Consider the following 21,505-nt stretch of genomic DNA (forward strand, 5'->3'; position numbering starts at 1 on the left):
TGAATCTTTAAAAAAGTGGGCCACATGTGGTCATCCTGTGACACAGGCACATTTAATACAACATGCCTGGATAGCAGGACTCCTCACTTTGACCTTTATGGTTGTCTTTTTCCTTGTTTTTAACAGTAATGAATCATCATGGAAGAATATCATGGAAATGTAGAGGTGCAAAATAAATTTAAAAGTTGGCAAAATAAATATACAAATGACTGGTGATATGATCTGAATGTTGATATCTCCTCACAATTTATTATGTTGAAACCTAGTATCCAGTATGATGGTATTAAGAGATGGAGATTTAGGGAAGTGGGTAAGTCATGAGGGCTCCACGCTCGTGAATGGCATCAGTGTCCTTACAAACGAGGCTTGAGGGAGCTCCCTTGCCCCTTCAGTCACATGAAGACACAAAAGGTGCCATCTATTAGGAACGGGCCCTCACCAGACACCGAATCAGCTGGCGCCTTGATCGTGAAGTTCCTAGCCTCCAGAACTGTGAGTAATACATTTTCTGTTGTTTGTAAATTACCCACTCTAAGGTATTTTTTTAATAGCAGTCCAAAGGAAATAAGACAACTGAATAATGAGTGGATAATCCTATCACCCAATGATAACTCATTTTAGTTGTCATGCTACAATGTTCACTACCTTCTAATAATTTTAACCATGCTTATTGTTTTTAAAATATAGATTGTGATTTACATACAATTTTCATCATGCATCTGTGATAAATACTATACCACAAGTAATTCTCTACATTATTAAAAATATATTCATTATTAAAAATATCTTAAACTTTTAAGTTGTATGAATAAACTGTTAGTATTCAAAGAGTTCCTCTAAAGGGTAATCATTTAGCATGTTTTCACTTTTGCCTCCTATAAATAAAAAAGTGATGAGCAATTTTCAACAGCTGTATTAAGGTAAAATTTACGTACTGTAGAAATCACTTGGATGAATATATTTTTATGAGCTTCTATCTTGTGTGTTTCAGTGTTTCCTAAGGCTAGGTATCAGAAATTAACCAAGTAAGACAAAGGGCCTGATACATGTTTAGGTTCAAGACAAACTTTGCCAAATGCCCTCTACTATTGATTTATACTTTCGTCAGCAGAGTATTAGAGAGCTCATCTCATTCCATCCGGGTCAGAATGAATAGTATTATTATTCAAGATGCTTTCCCTTTTAGGGAAAAAGTCAAGACATCAACATATGTGTTCAAAGAAATGGAAACTGCATTTGGGAATTTTGTTTTTCACTTTTGATGCACTTTGAGTGTTTTTGTCATTTTCTTCCTTCTTGTTTAGTTGAGGTCATCTTCTTGTCATCTTCTTGTTTATGTGGGGTAATATGCTGTTCAAATATATTGCCCTTATTGAACTTGTTATACTAACTAAGGTAGAAAGTGACAATACGAGTAACTTTCATGCAACTCAAACAGCAGCCTCACCTAAACCAAGAAATCTCCAACTCTGGGTTCCTAGTCACGAACTGGATTACCCTAGGCAAGGTTTTAAACTTCTCTGAGCATTATTTTTCTCATAGAAAAAAGGAAAAAGAAATAGAAGATGATCAAGTTCTAGGCACTTAACCAGCTATACCAAAAAAGTCAATAACATTCTATATTTGAATAATAGAAAATGATTTTTAAAATATTCTTCTACCCTCTAATTCAAATCGCCCTTGTGAAAACTTGCTCTTAAAACTATCAAAGAATGGTAAAATAACTAACTATGTGTGACTTACTCTCATGACTTATCCCATTCTCCTAAGTCTTGCTGTGCTTAAAAAAAAAAGGATGTGTAACTCTTAGTTATCAGCACTTAATATAACTTCTGATTCAAGTAACAAATAGCATTCCAGTTCTATGTATTCATTATGCTCCTAAATTGCAAAGGAAAGAAGCCAATTCTAATGAATTGTAACCATAGTTTCTTTTGCGTGTTACATATTAGAAGTGGGTAGCACTTTAAATTACCATACACAAAACAGCATATAATTAATTCTGAATAAAAGATAATGTATTCTTGCTAAATACGAGTTATTTTAAAATCTCTTAATGAAGAACTAAGCATATGCTGTGTTGCACTGTGAAAATGTTTAGCATATGCCATTAGAGCCAACATTTTGCATTTATTATTATATTTATTTTCAATAATAATATATTATTTAAGTGAACATACAAAAAATTTAATCACTAACATTCCGAATGTGGAAAATATATGCAAATTACAGGAAACTTTTTGGCTCCCCATAAGTTGTCACTAAATAACTTTTTGATGACATGGTGTGATTGCAATTTGCAATAAAATGAGAAAAATGGAAAAGACTGTTACTTTTAAGTCGCAGAACATATGCACAATGCATTTTAAAATTCAGATATGGAGATAAACATTTCTATTCTGAAAAGTGACATGTTCTAAGTTTTTGCTTAATAGCCAAGCTGAAATCTAGACCTTAAGTGTCACCTGATCTAGTATTGGGTTTATAATTTCCTTTCCAACATTGTGTTCCTGCTTTGAAAAGAATGTATACAGAAGAATGTCATCTTACAACTAACATATTGTATCTCTCAATTGATTATGTGCTGGATACTTCATTCTGCCTCTAATCACCATTACCACAGATACCACTGTCACCACCAACAAAGCAAGAAAATAACAAATCTTGGGCCAACCCTTTTTTTGAGCCTTTTTCTCCCCACCCACATCTTGATGATGCCTAATATCCCTATAAAGCAGCCATGTGACCATGGGCAAACAAGTCCCCATCTCTAAGCCTTAGAACCCTCAGTTATGAAATGGTTACACTGCGATTCTTTTTACTTCCAACAGTTGTTCCCTCCCCCAAGCCATTCCTGGGGTCCAACAGAAACACGCAATAAGATAAGGTTTTCTCAACTCACATATGCTTTCTATTCTTACTTCATTTAAATTTGTAGTGAAAAATGTGGACAGTAGAAATAAATTACAATATCCTAAAGGCTTCAAATTAAAAACAAAATGTAAAGTTTAGTTTTAAATCTGAAGTTCTGCTTTTGTTCCAAAGATGTGATGACTAGTTCATCAGAAAGAGACGGAAACTAGACAGAATCACTATTCCATTCTTTTCCAAACACCTCAGGTTTGGAGATATTTTACGTGTGTTTCCTACTCAAGTGCTAATACACAGTAATTAAAAATTGAAAATGAATAAAATTTAAAAATTAAACTTAAATTCCAGCCCTATGCAATTGCTGCTGGTATTTTGCCATAATTTCTCTACATGCTCTGATATATGCATAAGTGCGTAAGTATGTGTGTAGTAAGTTGAAGTCAGACTGAATACATAATGCGATGGCCTACCTAAGCATATGTCCATGTAGCTACAACTTCTTTGTAATACTTCCAGTGACTCAATTATAGTCCACCATAAAAATATACCATAATTTATTTAAGAAATCCCCTCTTGTTAGATATTCAAGTTTCTACTTTTGCCATGATATTTTTGTGCATCTAAGTTTTAAATATTTCCACCTATTTATTTAGTATTAATTCCAGAAAAGTGAGATGATTATTGTAAAATCTCAGCAGAAGTAATATAATTACTTAAAAATGATGGTGGTGGTTTCTTTTCCATTCGAACACTCATTTTCTATGAATGCTTTTGATCATATCTTAGCACATCAATGTCCCCAAATCCCACATATCTCTTCTGACTACCGTTGTTAACAATAGAAGAAAGATATTTATTTCTGTACGTCTCTTCCTTCTATAGATTAGGTCTTTCTTAAGAAAGATTTCTTAAATACCCTAGCCTCAGTTCCCTATATAAAGTCAGGGACAGAGTAGGTGCTCCATAAACATTCACTCAATTGGCTAATGTATCTTGAAAATTATTTATCAAGCTCCCTCCTTGTCCCAGGAATAATAAATAATGTCACCTCCCCAGAGAAGCCTCTCTGGATCTACCTGGACTCATTTCACCTCTCATTTTATTACACGACTCTGTTCATTTCCTTTTGCACAAATACCACAATCTGAGATTGTCCTGTCATAGATATTGTGCCTCTTCCCATAGAATGTCATGGTCATAGATGGCAGGGTCTGTCCTCATCACTTACTTATCTCCATCCCACAGCACAGTGATTGCTACACTGCAGCCCTTCAAAGCTGAAAAGTCTCTTAGAGGTCACCAAACTTAGCTCCATTATTTAAAAAATATGTAAACAGATGTCCCAAGTGGAAAAATTAGTTGCCGAAGTTTTAACTAAAAATGACAGAATCTAGATGAAAATTAAAAATTCTGGACTCCCAGGCCAATGTTCCTTCCGCAGCTTTCCAGTGACAGCAACCTCACAGCACAGAGCAGAAGACAAAAAGACGACCTCAATCCCATTCAGCCCAGGGAGACAGAAGTACTTTTGGCCAAACTGATGGAAACCTCTATTCTTGGCTGTTAGAGGCACTATCTAACCCATGTCTTAGTACCATTTGCACACCAAGCTTAATAAATATGGGGTGGCTATTACTATCTTCTGCTTATTGGTGGGGATGCCTGAGACACAAAGGAGCTGAGGAACATGGCGCCACAGCCAAGTGGCTAAGCCCAGACCAAGTGTCAGTCACCTAGTCCCCGGATGTCTCGTGTGTCTCTTGCAACTCAGCTCAAATCACAGGTTCCTTGTCTCACCCATGAACAGATCCATCATCTGTTCCTCCTCATCAGGTTCCTCCTCATCTTGAGGGACTTTTTCCAGAAAAAAAAAGTGTCTTGACCTTTCCTTAAAGGTAAAATACATAATAAATAAAAAGAATCCTGAAGTCAAGTCACTTATGTGGTGATGTGATGTACTTTTCAACAAATTCATTCAGCTTATAGTATTTACAAAAATACAAATTTCTCTCCTTTTTTTTTTTTTTTTTTTTTTTTGATGGAGTCTTGCTCTGTTGTCCAGGTTGGAGTGCAGCGGCATGATCTTAGTTGACTGCAACCTCCGCCTCCCAAGTTCAAGCAATTCTCCTGCCTCAGCCTCCTGAGTAGCAGGGTTTACAGGCATGTGCCACCACGCTCAGCTAATTTTATCTATTTTTAGTCGAGGTGGGGTTTCACCATGTTGGCCAGGCTGGTCTTGAACTCCTGACCTCAAGTGATCTGCCGGCCTTGGCCTCCCAGTGTAGGGTTCCTTTTTTTTTTTCCTTTTTTTTTTTTTTTAGAGTTCAGGGGAGGGCACTAAAGGCAAAATTTCCACCCTGGATGCTGTACCTGTTCACTACGTCTGAGACCCAAAAACTCCGAGGAGCACAGTGACCCACTCCTAGGCATGCAAACACTGAGGTTCAAAAGGAAAATTCTTTGTCTGGGGCTGCAAAAGGAGATGGGTGACAGAAGTGCCCAGAACTCATGGCTCTCAGTGGCTCTGAGCCTAATGAACTTGGAATAGTGGGGTGGTTCTAGAGCAATCAGCAGCTCTGGTACACGTCCCAAAACCCACACCTCTTAATACTATTTAATTAGGGATTATGTTTCAAGGTGAAATTTTGGAGGATGCATGATCCTTCAAACCATAGCAGTGTGTATACGTGTACAAATATACACACGCGTACACAGCAGTTATTTTAGCAAGCATCCATTCATCCAACAAAATAATCTACTATGTGATATTCACAGTGGTAGATACTAGGTATACAGAGATAAAATCATTATAGTCCCTACCCTCAAAATGCTAATAATCTGGAGAAGGATATGATTAAATCGGTAATTTCAGTATGTTCTTATACATACTATAATGCATACAATAAAAACACTAAAAAGGCCTCACTGAATGTCAAAATATGTAAGCAAAATTAATTAGCTTCGAGAAGTCTATCATTTGAATATGTGTTCCTTGGATGAATATTAGGACCAACTCTGCCTTAATAAGAAATTACTATTTGATAGGATTTAACTAAAGCTCTGAGCAAGCCTCCAGGAGAAAGGTGATTGGACTCCCAATGATTGGCCTTGTGAAGAGCTCAAATACTAAGGCCTATTTGCTGACCCATTTATTTAAGGCCTCTCCTCTTCTTAAGAGAAGTTGAATAGCCTTCATAAATACCAGCAATGCACTAAGATTAAAACAAAGGGAAGTTTTAAGGAAAATAGGATGAAGGGAAAGTAAAAGTAAGGTTGTAAGATGGAGCAAAGTACTTCACTCTAAACCACACCATAATTTATGACACATGGTGTTCTTTCCTAGCAAGTCAAAGCAACTGGAAAAACACCAACAGTTATAAAACCACCACAAAATAAAAATGCATTCTTGTCCAGGTGAAACAAAACATTTCTTGATACTTGACGTCAGTAAAATTTCTACCAAAGAGTCTAATAAAGAAATCAATACCTTAAACAATACCCCCAAAATAAACAGAAAACTACACACACACACACACACACACACACACACACATACAGAGAGTATATATGTATTTACATATAAATATGCAGGTGTATATATACACACATCTCTAGGGTTGCTTAATTCAAATGGGGACCCAAGCATAGCAGTCCAGTTCAATAACCACAATCTCAGCCAGTGACTCTTCCATTGAATTTATAAAATCCTGTCTTAGTCTCAGCCTCTCCTTTGTACTCCTCTCTGTGTTTCTTTAACACAGTTTCATAATCTCCTCCCAGAAGGAGACACGATGATAGTGACTACGGAGGACTATAAAAGAATAGGATCAATGCCCTTATCAAGGGACTTAAAGGAGGAAATACACCTGTTTTCACCCCTTCCATCTCTTCTGTCATCTGACGACACTCAAAAGGCATAATCTATGAGGAACAGGCCCTTGCTAGACACCAGACATGTGACAACTTGATCCCAAGACTTCCCAGTTTGCAGAACTGTGAGAAAAAAAAAGATTCTCTTGGTTATAAATTACCCAGTATGTGGTGTTTTATGATAGCAGCACAAAGAAATTAAGACATACATATCTCTATACAGGTATGTGTCTATATTGTCATACACTGCACAAGCGTGTTTCAGGTATATCTTACCAGAACCTGTGAAATTGTGTGTTACTCCCTTGAACGCCGGTAGGTCATAGGCATATTCACATAGCTCCTAAATAGCAGACCCAGGGTTTGGGTCCAGGTCTGCCTCCCTCCTCATCATTACCAGTCTGCAACATTGCTTCCCTGTATGACATCACAGTGAGTTTTAAGACAGAAGTACAAGTATTGGTTGCATATAAAGATATCTCTAATCTGGGAGAACTGCTGGATAGGTGGGTATGGCCAACCAATCACATCCTCACACTGTTGAGAGAAACAGTGTGCTTTACATTACTTAACACTTGTGGCTTTTGATAAACCTACTCTGCCATCTAAAGTAACTTCTGGATTAGGAAAAATATACAGTTTACTACCTGTAATGATCAGTTTTATGTGTTAATTTGGCTAGGTTATTGTCGACAGTAATACAATTAAACAATAATCTAAGCAATCTAGTTTTGTGAAGGTATTCAGGGGATGTAATTCAAGTCTGTATTCAGTTTACTTTAAGTGTGGAAAATCCTCCTAGATTATCTGGATGGGCCTGATTAAACCAGTTGAAAGGCATGAAGAGCAGAACTGAGACTTCCCTGATGAAGCTAAAATCCCATCTGTGGATGGCAATGTCAGCTCTCATTTGAGAGGTCTAGTCTGACCTTCCTGCCTACCTGTCCTATGGATTTTGAATTTTCCCAGCCAACCTCTGTGCTAAGGTCTTAAAATATCTTCCTCAAGTTCATATGTTGAAACACAATCTGTAATGTGATGATATTAAAAGGTGGGGCTTTTTAAAGGTGATTAGGCCAAGGGATCAGTGCCCTTATAAAAGTGAATCAAAAGAGCTCCCCTGCCTCTTCCACTATGTGAGAAGGCATTGAGATGGTGCCATCGATGAGGAATACACAGAAATTACAAATTGAAAATGAATACAATTTAAATTTTAAACTTAAATTCCATCCCAATTGCTGCTGGCATTTTGGCATAATTTCTCTACATGCTCTGATATACGCATAAGTGCGTATGTGTGTAGTAAGTTGAAGACAGACTGAATACATAATTCGATGGCCTACCTTGTACCTCTTAACATTTTCTCCTAAGCATACGTCCATGTAGCTACAACTTGTTTGTAATACTCCCAGTGAAGTATTACAAGTATTCTTGTCTCTCCTTCATCAGGCACAGAATCTGCTGGTGCCTTGATCTTGGACTTTCCAGCCTCCAGAACCGTAAGCAATAAATTTCTGTTATTGATAAACTATCCAGGCAAAGGTACTTTGTTATAACAGTCCAAACAGACTACTATATGCTACAATTGCTTAAGGCAATCTCTTACTATAAATCTTTTGGTGTATATATATATGTTTATATATATGTGTGTATAGATACACATTTGTACATATACAGGTTTATATATGTGTATAGATACATATTTGTACATATATGTACATATATACACACACACCAAATATATATACACCCACATATATATTATACATATTATATATATAACATATATACACACACACATACATATACACCAAATATATAGATTTGGTATATGTATTACATGTTTATATACCAAATATATACAATTTGGTATATGCAAATATATACGTATATATGTGGAGTGTGTGTGTGTATCCTGTTGGTTCTGTTCTCCTGATTGAAGTTTGACTAACACCCTATGTATATACTAAGATTTACAAATGGAAACTTCAGAAAATTTCTGACTCAAGGAACTGGAAGAGGCTATTCAGTCTCCTGACAATAGCCGGAAACATGTTTTAACTCCTTTGAATGACAGTTGTCTTCTTACCTGTATCCAAAGGTCAAATTTCAATTCGTTCAATAACTAGAATACTATGCTTTCAGTTTGATTTTTTTTTGACAAGTTCTTGGCAAAAGCAGTTCACAGTAGTCTATTATTATGTTTGGATAAAGGCATCATTGCAGAAGACTATGTGGAGAATATCTTTCAAAGCCTCTTCTCGTTATTACCTTTTATCTGGTTGTTTTACACACACACAGACACACACACACAAACTCATTTCAGCTATTGGGAAAAACATATTTGTAAGTTTTCAAAATTACTAGAGAAGTGATAATAGGCAAAATAATATATGTGTTGTAAAGAACAAGGTTTGGACTGCATGGGGGCCTGGATTCCCAACTGAGTCATGCTGGACACATTAGCTTCTGTTAGCCTTAATTTCCTCAAATGCAAAATGAAGATATAGCCAATCTACTTCATAAGTCTCTATAAATGGTAACTGTCATGACTGTTCAATAATGAATCTTTCAGATTGACCTTCCTTCTCTAGGGTAGGGCTTGTCAGCCTGAGCACTGCTGCCACTTTGGGTCAGATGACCGTTTTCTGCAGAGGGCTGTCCTGTGCACTGCAGGACATTCAGCAGCATCCCTGGCCCCTATCCACTTGATGCCAGTAGCATTCCCTCCCAAGCTGTGGCAAAACAAATGTCTCTAGATCTTGTCAAATGTCCTCTGGGGGCAAAATCACCACTGTTCTAGGGGTGAAATTATTATGATTATCAGTAGTAGTCTCTTTTTATTTTTCTAAAACTGTTAAGTATAGTATACATAAAGAAGAGCACAGCTCTATGAATTAGGAAACACACCCATGGAATCAGTCCCATAACAAAGACCAGAAAAGGAGCATCTCCCCCACCACACATGAGAATCCTTTCACATTCTCTACTTCCAGTCCACTACTGGGGACTTCTGATCAGAAAATTAAGATAACATTTTTAAAAATAAGAGGAAATTCAGCAATTGAGTCTGTAAATTGGTTTTCTCTGTGACTCTGCCCAATGACTAAGCTCTGCTAGAATGACAATCTAACCAGAAACCATCAAAAAAGAGCAGGTGAGCCACTCAAACCCAGTCTAGGATTGCTTGGATTATTGGAGTAACACAAGGATGGCAACCCTTATTGATTCTTCCTTCCTACCAGAAGACTCAGCTTGCTCAACACAATGGAGAAAATGAATTATCAAAATAGATCAACTATGGAAGAGAAGGCCATGAAACTGGGTAGGGCAGCAGCTGGAAGAACCAACTGACCAATGGGGTATCTTCAGGGAAAGAACAGGGGTAATGAGAGGTTCAATAGTAAATATTGAACCTCATATTGCTACCATATTCCTCTCCCTGTTAATCCTTAAGTTCCTTGGATACTAAGGGATGACAGAACAACATGCTAGAGTTAACAGCATCAGATACTACTGTGAGATAAACCTAGTAGTCTAGTTACATGATATATTCAAATACTGCTCTAGCAGCAAGGAAACATGGGAGCAGCTGGCCAGACTGACCCTCCTTCTCTGGGTATGTAATACGTGTGCTGTTGGGAATTTATCAAATTACCCTCATTTGTCTATGAGATGCTGGAGAATTGAAGATTGCAACTGTGTCTGCCCGCACGCACACGTGTGTGTGTGCGTGTTTTAGAGACAGGGTCTCACTATGTTGCCCAGGCTGATCTCAAACTCCTGGGCTCAAGCAATCCTCCCACCTTAGCCTCACAAGTTGGCTGGATTACAGACATGAGATACCATGCCCTGCCTCTGTCTTCATTTTTAGTATCCCCTGTAGCATCTCCTATTGGGTCTGGAATATCATAGGTGCTTATCAAATGCCTATTAATTAAGATAAGATATTGTCTTACGTAATGAAGGGTGAACCTCCCTAGGAATTAAAAGTGCTGAAGTCCTGTTCTTGTCTATGCCACTACTATGCCATGTGATTTCGTGTGTGGGGGGCGTGGGGTGGGGGGGCTGTAATCTTTTATATTTTTCTAAATATCAGCACCTAAATCTGTTTAAAAAAGGTAAGAATAAAATGACCTCTGAGGTCACTTTCAGATCTCTATTATATTTGACATATTGAGCAGAGAACCCGAAATCACAGATGTGCTTTATAACCATCTATTTTCTTAGTCATGAATTCATTCACAATTTCAGTCAGTTACTAACCCTTTCTTTCACCCATCCAGTAAAACCGGGTATGATGACTTGTGAAATGGAATGCAATCTAAGTCTTATGAAATCCATTCCTACTGGGAACAACACATAGACAGCTGTACCATAACAAATTTTATATTACAGGGTGCCATGATCTCCCAAGGAGAGTAGACAATACAAGTGAAAACATGGAATATTTAAAAAACAGGGAAGGTCTAGGGAAGCCAAATATTCATTCATTCATCTACTCATCTATTCATGTCATCCAACAATTTTGAGGACCTACGTGGTAAATATTTTTCCCTGTCTCAAGTGTACTATCAATCACAAGGATGCACACAGGACCCAAGCTGTGTCCTTCAGAATATTCACAGGACATAGTAAATGGCCTTATAGATGGGCTGTAACTCAGGGAAGGTAGTCTCAGTGCTTTGCAGTTTCCTGATAGAGTGGCAGAAAGATCATTCTCTCCTGTTTTTAGTGATCTTAAGGCACAAAAGTTATGTTCTGAGACTTCCAGTGGTCATTGTGTCTTTGTTTCTGTCACCTAGGAAAAATATCTCAGCATCAATAAAATATGAGTTCAATACTTGATTAGACCCAAAGAAGAGTAGATGGAGATGTGCCCATGTAAATGGAGATGCAGAAATATAAAATTCACAAGATTGTTTAAGTCCTTCATCCAGTCTTGACAGAAGCTAGACTACTCCATGAGGGCAAGTCATAACTTGTCCTCACAGCAATGACTTGCCCCCACGCAGGGGTAATATGAGCTGCCAAGTTTATTGCCCTCATGGCAATGAACTTGTCATGGAGTTCACAGTTGTGTGGAAAAGGTAGAGTAAAAGTGAGAGCTGAAGGTCAGAGTGCTCTGCACAAAGAAAGGAGGCAAAAAGGGCAGTTAGGAGAATAAGGACACATCTGAGAAGAGAAACGATAAGGGCAGAAAACTTTGACAATGGCAAAAGAATGAGAAAAATAGACATTATGAGAGAAATATCAAAAATGAAATCAGTAGTAACTGGCAAGGGACTGGGTGTGAGGTCTTAAAGATGGGTCCTCCAAGGTTAATGTGTGATCATTTACCACTGGTTGGAAAAGTGGGTGGATACTGTTGACATCACAGACATATAGAATATAGGGAAATTATCATATTTAAGAGTTTGCTAAGTGAAGTTTGGGATGCAGCTTGAGGATTAGCTAGTGACAGGATGTTGGATACTGCCATGAAATTCATGAATCATGTGAGGCAACAAATGTAATAGGAGAAGAAGACTGGAAGAAAATACTAAGGAAGAAAGCAGGAAGACCTTTGAGTATTTGAGTGGAAAGGCTGCAATGAGTGACCAAGAAAATTGAAAAAAAAAATTCCTCTTTCAGAAAAGCAAAAAATCTCGAACTAGAAATACCATTTGACCCAGCCATCCCATTACTGGGTATATACCCAAAGGATTAGAAATCATGCTGCTATAAAGACACATGCACAGGTATGTTTATTGCAGCACTATTCATAATAGCAAAGACTTGGAACCAACCCAAATGCCCATCAATGATAGACTGGATTAAGAAAATGTGGTGCATATACACCATGGAATACTATGCAACCATAAAAAAGGATAAGTTCATGTCCTTTGTAGGGACATGGATGAAGCTGGAAACCATCACTCTCAGCAAACCATTGCAAGGACAGAAAACCAAACACTGCATGTTCTCACTCATAGGTGGGAATTGAACAATGAGAACACTTGGACACAGGAAGGGGAACATCACACACCGGGGCTTGTCGTGGGGTGTGGGGAGCGGGGATGACAAGTTAGTGGGTGCAGCACACCAACATGGCACATGTATACATATGTAACAAATCTGCATGTTGTGCACATGTACCCTAGAACTTAAAGTATAATAATAATATATTAATAAATAAATAATTTAAAAAGAAAAAAAAAAGAAATCCCAAAAGATAATGAATTTGAGGAAACTGGAGTAAGGGGGCAGCCAGGGGCATCCCCCATCAGAATGGCATTCATTGGTGATAATCACAATGAGTAGACAACCACTGTGTGTAATGATCTCTGAAAAAGCAGTTCCATGCCCTCTATAGCTAACACTTCTTATCAAGGGAGCAGTTCTCATTAAAATTTAAAATTTTCATCCTAAGATACACATTTAGTTGCTTTTCTAATATTGTCAAAGGTGAAAAATCTGATAACTTTCTTCCTTAAAATAATTCCTCAAATATGTGTAGGCTATATTCTTCCAGGCATAGCACTTCAAAGCTTTTATCCATTACTCAGAGGAGCTATGTTCTAATAATATTTCCTTTCTAACCACTTACACAAACTTGTTCTCCACATTTCTTGGCCTCTCAGAACCCCAAAAGATGCATACCACTCTCTTAATCCATCACTGCTGGGACAAACCTTCCTTGCCAAGAAGACACCAACCAATCATGAGGAAAGACAGGCAGGCACAAGCAGGGCACCGCAGCCAAAGGCACAGGTTCCTCTCTGGGCAGAGCCCTGACCTCAACTGTGATGCTAGTCAAACTCCCTTTCTCTTTTGGAGCATTCAACATTAGGAGACCCAACTCCCAGGACAATTGTGGGGATTCCAGGTCATCAGTTTGGGAAAATATGAATTGTGATACTAGTGTCTTGCCCTCCTTTCCTGCCTTCATTGATTCATTCCTTCTTCCTCATTTTTATTTTTTCTATTTTCCTTCTTCCTCCCTTCTTCTATTCCCTCCCTACTCACCACTTTGTAGGCCCCCATTATGGTAAATATCAAGACCATCACTACCATTTTCCCATGAGCAGTGCTCCTCAGCCGAGACAATCACTATCTTCCTCAAGTGTCAAGGCCACTTCCCAATACATCACATTACCATGTACTATTGATCACATTTATCACTACTAAAAATTATTTTTTTCACTTGTTTGCTCCCTCTAACTAAATATAAGATCCATAAGAATAGATACTGTGTCTACCTTGTCCACCCTTATATCCACAGCCTAGCTGATTTTTAGTGTGTATGACTTTTGCTAAATGAATGAATGGATGGATATTGTGATAAATGGGTGCATGGGCGGATGATATATCCTTAGTCTGATGGGATTTTTGTTATTGTTGTTTGTTTCAGGGACATCTTTACTCACAGTTATGATGATATATTGCATTCATATAATATAGACATGTATTCTTAAAAGTAAAATTATTCTCAGGTTGCATAATACAATTACAAGTGCCAGACTCTTTGTTTTGCACAATGATTGCAAGTTCACACCTCCAAAAATGCCTGCAGACAACAGCTAATATGACCTTTGAGGAAACTTCTGACTCTAAGAACCAAAGATACTGTTTGAATTAAAACAACTCTAAAAGTCTAAGTTTTTAAAAATTCATGTTGAAAATCCATTTCTGCACTGTTTAGATTTCTGTGTAGCTATAGACTCAAAATCTTACTCCCAATTTGTCTCAGTGAGTCAACAGTTGAAGAGAGTATGAGGAAATATTTCTAATGGGATCATGTCTCTTGCAACATCTCCATATACCCACTCTCCTAAAAAAAATCACCTACCTCCCTCTTGGGAAACCTGTGGAGGAAACTCTTACTTTGGAGAATCCCAATAAATCACCCCTTCCTTTACTCATGACTGTAACACAATGACTCTGGGCTTGCCCATATGACCCTGGCCTGTAGCCAAAGGGATATAGACAAGCATGATGCAAACAGAACCATAGGCACTCTTGCATGCCGCGACTTTTGTATTTTTAAAACATATGCTCTTGAGATTTCTCCTTTCCAAAGCCAACCACCATGCTATAAGTCAAGTCGCCCCATGAAGGGGCCATGTGTTAGAGACACTGATGCTTGTGTCAATGATAGCTCACCCACGCCTCTGAAAGTCATGATTATCCCTGGTTACAGGTAAGAAATACCCTATTCTTGGCCATCCCCTTAGTATGGACCATTCTGTTGAACCTGACTTTGGGGTGGAGACTCAGGACAGGAGCAATGGAGCAACAAATGCAAGAAGATGGCTCCAGCAGCTGTGGTTTAAAAGTGTGGGGGCTGAGATGCAGCAAAAACACCGAAACTGAGCATTATCTGTCAGGGTATTTTGATTCTCTACTGCTGTCTGTCAATTCACCTGCAACAACTGCAACCTGGAGCCAGCCCGTCTCTCTGTGCCCTCCTCTTGTCACCCTCCACCCAGTGCCTACACATGCACATTCATGCAGGTGCCTACCACGTGGCCCAAGCACCATGGCCCACCTCCTGGGTGCTCATATTTTTTGCGTTCCATTGAAACTCTAAACTTCACAGGAATCTGATTTCCTGGATAACCTGGGTGTTGGAAGCAGCTTGGTTTGTTGAGTTATCATATATTCTCGGTTAGCTTTGGATCTTGCAACCTGCTAGATGCTTATTTAGGATATAAATACATGTTTTAAACAATTGTGTATGAAATGAGAATAAGCATGAGATAATGTAAGAGAAAGCATTATAAATTCACTGATGCCAGATGGTAACAGAATTGTTATATTAATGGTATTATTTTTTCATCATCGTTGTAATAATCACCATGATTATTAAGCTGTTACAGTATTATGGAAAGAGGCCTACATGAGGAAATAAAATATGCTAAATCTGAATTCAAGCTCTGCATTCTACTAGCTTATATGATGATAAGAACGTTATGTAATCTGATTCTAACGTTTTTGTCTGAAAAATAGGGATGGTAGTATAGGATTATTTTGAAGATGAATTAGATAACATGAAAATATGCCCAACAGTGTCTCCCTCACCAACAGTAGTTTTTTAAAAATATGTATAAATTTATTCTTCAAAAGTTGAGACCTGCACTATCTGTAAGGTATCCGCTAGCTACATGCAGCTACTGAGCACTTAAAATGTACCTAGTCTCAACTGAGATGCATTAGTATAAAACACACCCCACATTTCAAAGACAGTATAAAAAAAGATATGAAATGTCACATTAATAATGTTACATTGATTACAAATCAATGATTTATATTATGTTACACTACGTCGTATTGTGTTATAGTTTTGATATATTGGCTTAAATAAAATAAATTATTAAAATAAATATTACCTATTTCCCTTTTACTTTTTTAATTTGACTGCTAGAACATTTTAAACTAAATATGTGAATGACGTTTGTGGTTTGTATTGTATTTTTATTGGACAGCACTGGGTTAAAGAGTTATCATGAAATTACAATTATAAACATATAAAAGCTCAAAAACAAAGGATTTGGTGGCGAAAATTTAGTTATTACTTTCAGAGGTATGCAAATATGATTACCGCTGGGAAGGAAAGTATTATCTATGCCAATTTCCTTTAAAAGTGAAGCATGACACCTTCATAAGCAGAGGGAAGATTCTCTTCCTTATACCCAGGTGAAAGTTAGGTTTGAAAGAGCAGCAATAGATTAGTCAATTTTAGTAAAGGGAATGGAAAGGAACAAATGGGTTTGGAAACACTGAACTTGGAGACAAATTCCACATTGTCACTCACTAGCCATATAACCCAGAGTACAATGCATAAACTCATTTAATCTCTTTCTCTCTATACAGCAGAAATACTAATATACTTCTAACTCACAAGGTGATAGCTAGCAGTTATTAAGTCCCATTATATACTTGGCTTTTTGTAGGTGCCACTGTTATCCCAAGGTAGAGAGAAGGAAATTAAAGCAAAAAAAACAAAAAACAAAAAACAAAAAAACAGAAGCATGTAATATACACATGGGCACAACAAAAGACTGGGGGCAGTGGAATCTGTTTTGGTATAAACTCCTGTAGCACTGCACTTTTAATCACTTCTCTGTATTCATATTAGTCTTTTACGGCTATCCTGGGAATGGAAGGAGACAATGAATGTGAAGCATATACCGAGATCATCAAAGAATGGTCCCCATTTATATTGCTGTTGTGAAGGCATAGGGAATTATTGAGAGGATGTAAGATTTAAATCACTCTGTGCCCCATTTGTTCATTTCAAAGAAAGACCCAAAAAGACAAGGAGGTATGTAAGCTGACTTTGCAAATTCTGTTGTCCTGGTAGTACTCTCGATTTCATAAGAATTCAATATTTGGGGGAAATACATTCAAAAGTTAATCTATGAAATACAAAGCCAAAAGAATTCTGGCCTCACAGACAACTTAAAAGCTTTAAAATCAGCTCCTACATGGCCGGTAAAATAAATATCTGAGGTCCTCCCAGTTCTTCCCGAAATGACTTTGAATCTCACCACCCATGTTTGCAGCATCAGCATCAAGTTACAATATTTTTTTTTAACGTAAAGCATACATTTCACAAAGACTGAACTATTTATATAAAGGCTGGGTTTTCTTTTTGTTGTTGTTGCTTGTTTGTTTTTTGAAGAGATTTTAGTGTTCATGTTTTTGTGAGGGGCCCAGAAAGCACTGAGAATAAGGAAGAGGCTGAACCAAATATAGAGGGAGACTGGGAAATATTCCCAGCTGGGACAAGCCAGCTGCTAGCTATCATCCCTGTGAGTTTCCCAGGGGGCACACTTGGATCTAGCCTACTGGATGACCTCCAACACATTCCCACAACACAAGACACCTCCCAGGGCAACAGTCACATCCCTCTGACTATCCAACCTGACACCTCTGCAACAGACATGATTGTTTCTGACAAACTCATTTCTTGTTCAATTTGATATGAAAATGAAAGCTGGATTAGCACAATTTCTCACATTTGAGAGCATGTGCATGAATAGCATTTTCAATGTTGCCTTATAGTAAACCCAACTGAGCTTTGAAAGGAGGTGCAATAATGCAGGTGAAGGTGATATTTTCAAGATCTCTCTGCTTTGCATCTAAATCAGCCCTGCAAGGTGAAAGCACGCTCAGTGGACCAAGGTGATACGATCACTGTCACTCTCTCAGAAGCAGACCATCTTCAGAAAGAAATGTTAATCGAATTGTTTCCCATGCAAATGTAAAAACAGGGGAAACAATACTGTAGATAGTATCAATATTTTTCAACATTAAGCAAAGACAGGCAATTCTCGAAGAGTGATGCTATTACCATGAATTTCATCAATTCACATTCTTACCCACAATGCTTTTCTTACTTGCTTTGTTTTCACAACTGTTCCTTGGAGGACAGGTTTGGGGGCCTCTTTGCCAGAACTGAGAACTACGTTCTGAGTTTCCACGAGCCTACTATCAACTTGATTTTCATTGTCCAAATAAAATTTTGAACCCAGGAGCTGTGTTAGGAGAATAATACATGTATTCTCTGGGTCAAGTCAGTGTGACGGAAACTTCTTCCTGGACTTCTTAAAACAGAGCTCAACTATTTTTCCCAATCCCTCCTATAGGGAGGCAATTTTCCATTCTCATCCTCTTATTCTACCCAAGAGGAAACTTGAGTCCACACAAGGGCAGTGAGTTCCTTCTTGTTAACAGTGAGTGGGATGGGTTAAGGGTTGGACCCGGTGATCTACAGATGAAATGTTACACGAATATAAGAGTTGATCAATACAAAACATAGAAACCTTCGCGGACTATGTCTCTTTGAACAAACTTTGCCATGTTGGTCTTTGCTATCACATTTATTCTGAAGACCTGCCTTAGAGTGCTAAATTTCATGTCTCTTAATGTCATCCTAGAATTCAGTGTAGATTATTCTTTATCTCTTACAAATCTTGTTTCTTATTAATATGCATTAGAGAAGGTGCAATGGAACTCCGTTTTTGACATGCAACATACAAGATCTCAATGCTGCCTAACAGAGAATGGACGGTACCTATTGATGGACAAAAACTGAATGTATACATCTTTCAATAACACTTCCAAACAAACTGTAAATCCTGGGTGCAAGATAAATGTTCTGACATGACACTCTTGGTAGCATCTTCCTTTCATATATGCCAGGGCTGGACAGGAGCCAAACTCTCAGGAGAGAACATGGATCTTGGAAACACAACTTCTTTCTGCCTAACACATCTTTTTAAATATTTAAGTTTTATGAGCACATCACAGAAAACATAACACTTGGTGTCATCCTTAAATAATTCTGGGTGGGGAGAGTGCCAAGAATCCATCAATCTTGTATGCCTGAGAAAAGTCATGGGAAAAGGTTTCTGGATCTTTCGGGTCCTGAATTTAAATCATTTGCAGCTGTCTACCATGTGATCTCAGGCTCCCATTTATGGAATTGGAAAGATGAAATGAGATAACCTATGAAAGGCCCAGTCCCAGGCTGTCAGTAAGCACTTCACAGTGATCAGTGGTAAGTCTCATGGACCTGCCCTTGAAAGCATCTTAAGTCTGTCTCCCTGTAACAGAGAAATGAAGAACATGGGATCTCTTGGCTCAAAGCCCTGCTTATCCACTTATTAGCTGCATAATACTGGGAAAAGTTGCCGAATTATCCTGGATATTGATTTGCATATTTTATAAATGGATAATTATAGCTTCTACCTCATTGAGATTGTCCTGAAGTTGGACTGAGACAATTCATGGGACGTGCTGAACACAGTGTGTGCATAGAGTAAATGCTCAGTCCACATCAGCTACTATAACAATGCTTCCACCCTCGTGCTGGCTTCATCCTCTCTCCCAGTGAAGTGAGTGCCAGAGGGTACTCACAGGAGTACTCTCCCGGTGAATTTCCCTGTTTAAACTTTCTGTCTCTTTCTATCAGTTCCTTTCAATGTGGTCCAGAAATCATTTAATAAAGCATGCTTCAAATCCTGTAAAATTTCCTTGGGACCTAGGGAATAAAGTCCAAAGCTCTAAATTTGGTATTGAAAGTATCCCATAAAGGGTTTCAAAATGATGTCTCACTATCACCCTCTGCTTATAAACTCTGCTCAGGCAAAGCAAACCTGTGCATTCACATCCAGGTGTGCTTGTCTCTGTGATTCCTTCTCCAAAATGCTGAGAAGCGATGGTTAGAAAGTGCCATGCCAAGTGATTTGTGCAGGAAGATTTGAGAGCCAGGCCATTTTCGAGCTGGAAAGGACCCAAAAGGCCACTTTACAGATGAGGAAACTGAGGTTAATTGGCTTTCTCAAGGCCACACAACTATTTATCAGCAATGCCAGCATTGCAAAGGCTGATCTGCCTAGAGGGAAGGAATCACAGGGCAGCCTATTAGGGAAAATTTGTCAGCAATTGGCCACAAACTTGCTCACAGGTGATCTTTCTCCAATCACGAGAAATGAGACAGAAGTTATGCCACCCAATAAGAAAAGGACACTAGGCGCATCTCTCTGTAAGTGAAAACTGTTGCTTTTCTGACTTGCAATACAGGGCACAGGAAGAGTGGGGGTGATAGAGAGGGCGCAGCTACGACGACGCCTCAGGATCTGATCTGTTCCACGCTTCAAAGATGTGATTTCTCAGGCTGCGTTAGTCTCCTAACTAATGCTCCCAAATGCACTGCTGAGATGTGTTGAAGTTGAAAACTCCCTGCAATGCTTGCAGCAGGAATGGCATGAAAAAAACACAAGAATCACCAATGCGTTACTTGGAAGCCAAGCGTCCCCAGCTCTAACTGCTACATTGCAATTTTTACTCTAAGATAATAATATTGACACTCCATGTATAAAGTGCTTTCTAAGCTCCCCCAAATAATAATAAACATGAAAATTACATCTTACACTATAGCAGTGTCTATTTATGAAGATGAAAGTTGAGTGAAGTTGTTCAAGATAGTTCTCCCTTTACTACCGAAATATTTTGGCAAAGTATTGAGATTTAGAATTGTTTGCATAAATGAAGCACTTCACCCTGATTTCCAATTTGGCTCTGGATTTAAACATGGTTTTGCTGCTGCTATCAATTAAATATACTTCAAAAAAGACCTTTAAACATGTGGCTTTAATAAGTAGACAATGGAAAGTTGATTACTACTGATATTTTACTAAGCTGCCTATGTAGCCTCACCTATGTTTAGTTAGTCATCTTTGGGTAGTGATCTGGATTTTTGTTCATAATGACCAGGCATGGATTACCACATAGAAATTGAAATGAGCTGGGCGCAGTGGCTCACGCCTATAATCCCAGCACTTCAGGAGGCTGAGGCAGACGGAACACTTGAGGTCAAGAGTTCGAGACCAGCCTGGCCAACATGGTAAAACCCTGTCTGTAATAAAAATACAAAAGTTAACTGGGTGTGGTGGTGCATGCCTGTAGACCCAGCTTCTTGGGAGGCTAGAGCAAGACAATTGCTTGAACACGGGAGGCGGATGTTGCAGTGAGCCAAGATAGCTCCACTGTATTCCACCCTGGGTGACAGAGTGAGACTCCGTTTCAAAAAAAAAAAAAAAGAAGAAAAGAAAAAGAAATTGAAATGAATGGCTCCAAGAGTTCTGTTCAGTTCAGTGATAACTGGGTTAAATTTGGGCAAGGAGCTCTCTCAGCTACAAAATCAAAGCCCTTAAAAGGTTGTACTCTCTGACCCATCAGACAGGCTACCACGTCTCAGAGGCTCTGAGACTTT

General features: G+C 38.3%; 1 protein-coding gene across 2 annotated transcripts in view; it reads right to left on the reverse strand.

Moving 5' to 3' along the window:
• LOC105491475 (cadherin 11) overlaps nucleotides 1-21,505 on the reverse strand; it is a 180,197-nt gene that overhangs the window by 145,983 nt on the left and 12,709 nt on the right. The window contains exon 1 of one of the 2 annotated variants that reach the window (XM_011757969.3): nucleotides 7,018-7,134. The exons of the other annotated variant lie outside the window; for it this stretch is intronic. The gene's annotated coding sequence lies outside the window, so the exon portion shown is untranslated. Of the gene's footprint in view, nucleotides 1-7,017; nucleotides 7,135-21,505 lie in introns of those variants that run through there. 2 annotated transcript variants of the gene reach the window in all.

The sequence above is a fragment of the Macaca nemestrina genome, chromosome 18 (genome assembly GCF_043159975.1).
Source record: "Macaca nemestrina isolate mMacNem1 chromosome 18, mMacNem.hap1, whole genome shotgun sequence".
NCBI lineage: Eukaryota > Metazoa > Chordata > Mammalia > Primates > Cercopithecidae > Macaca > Macaca nemestrina.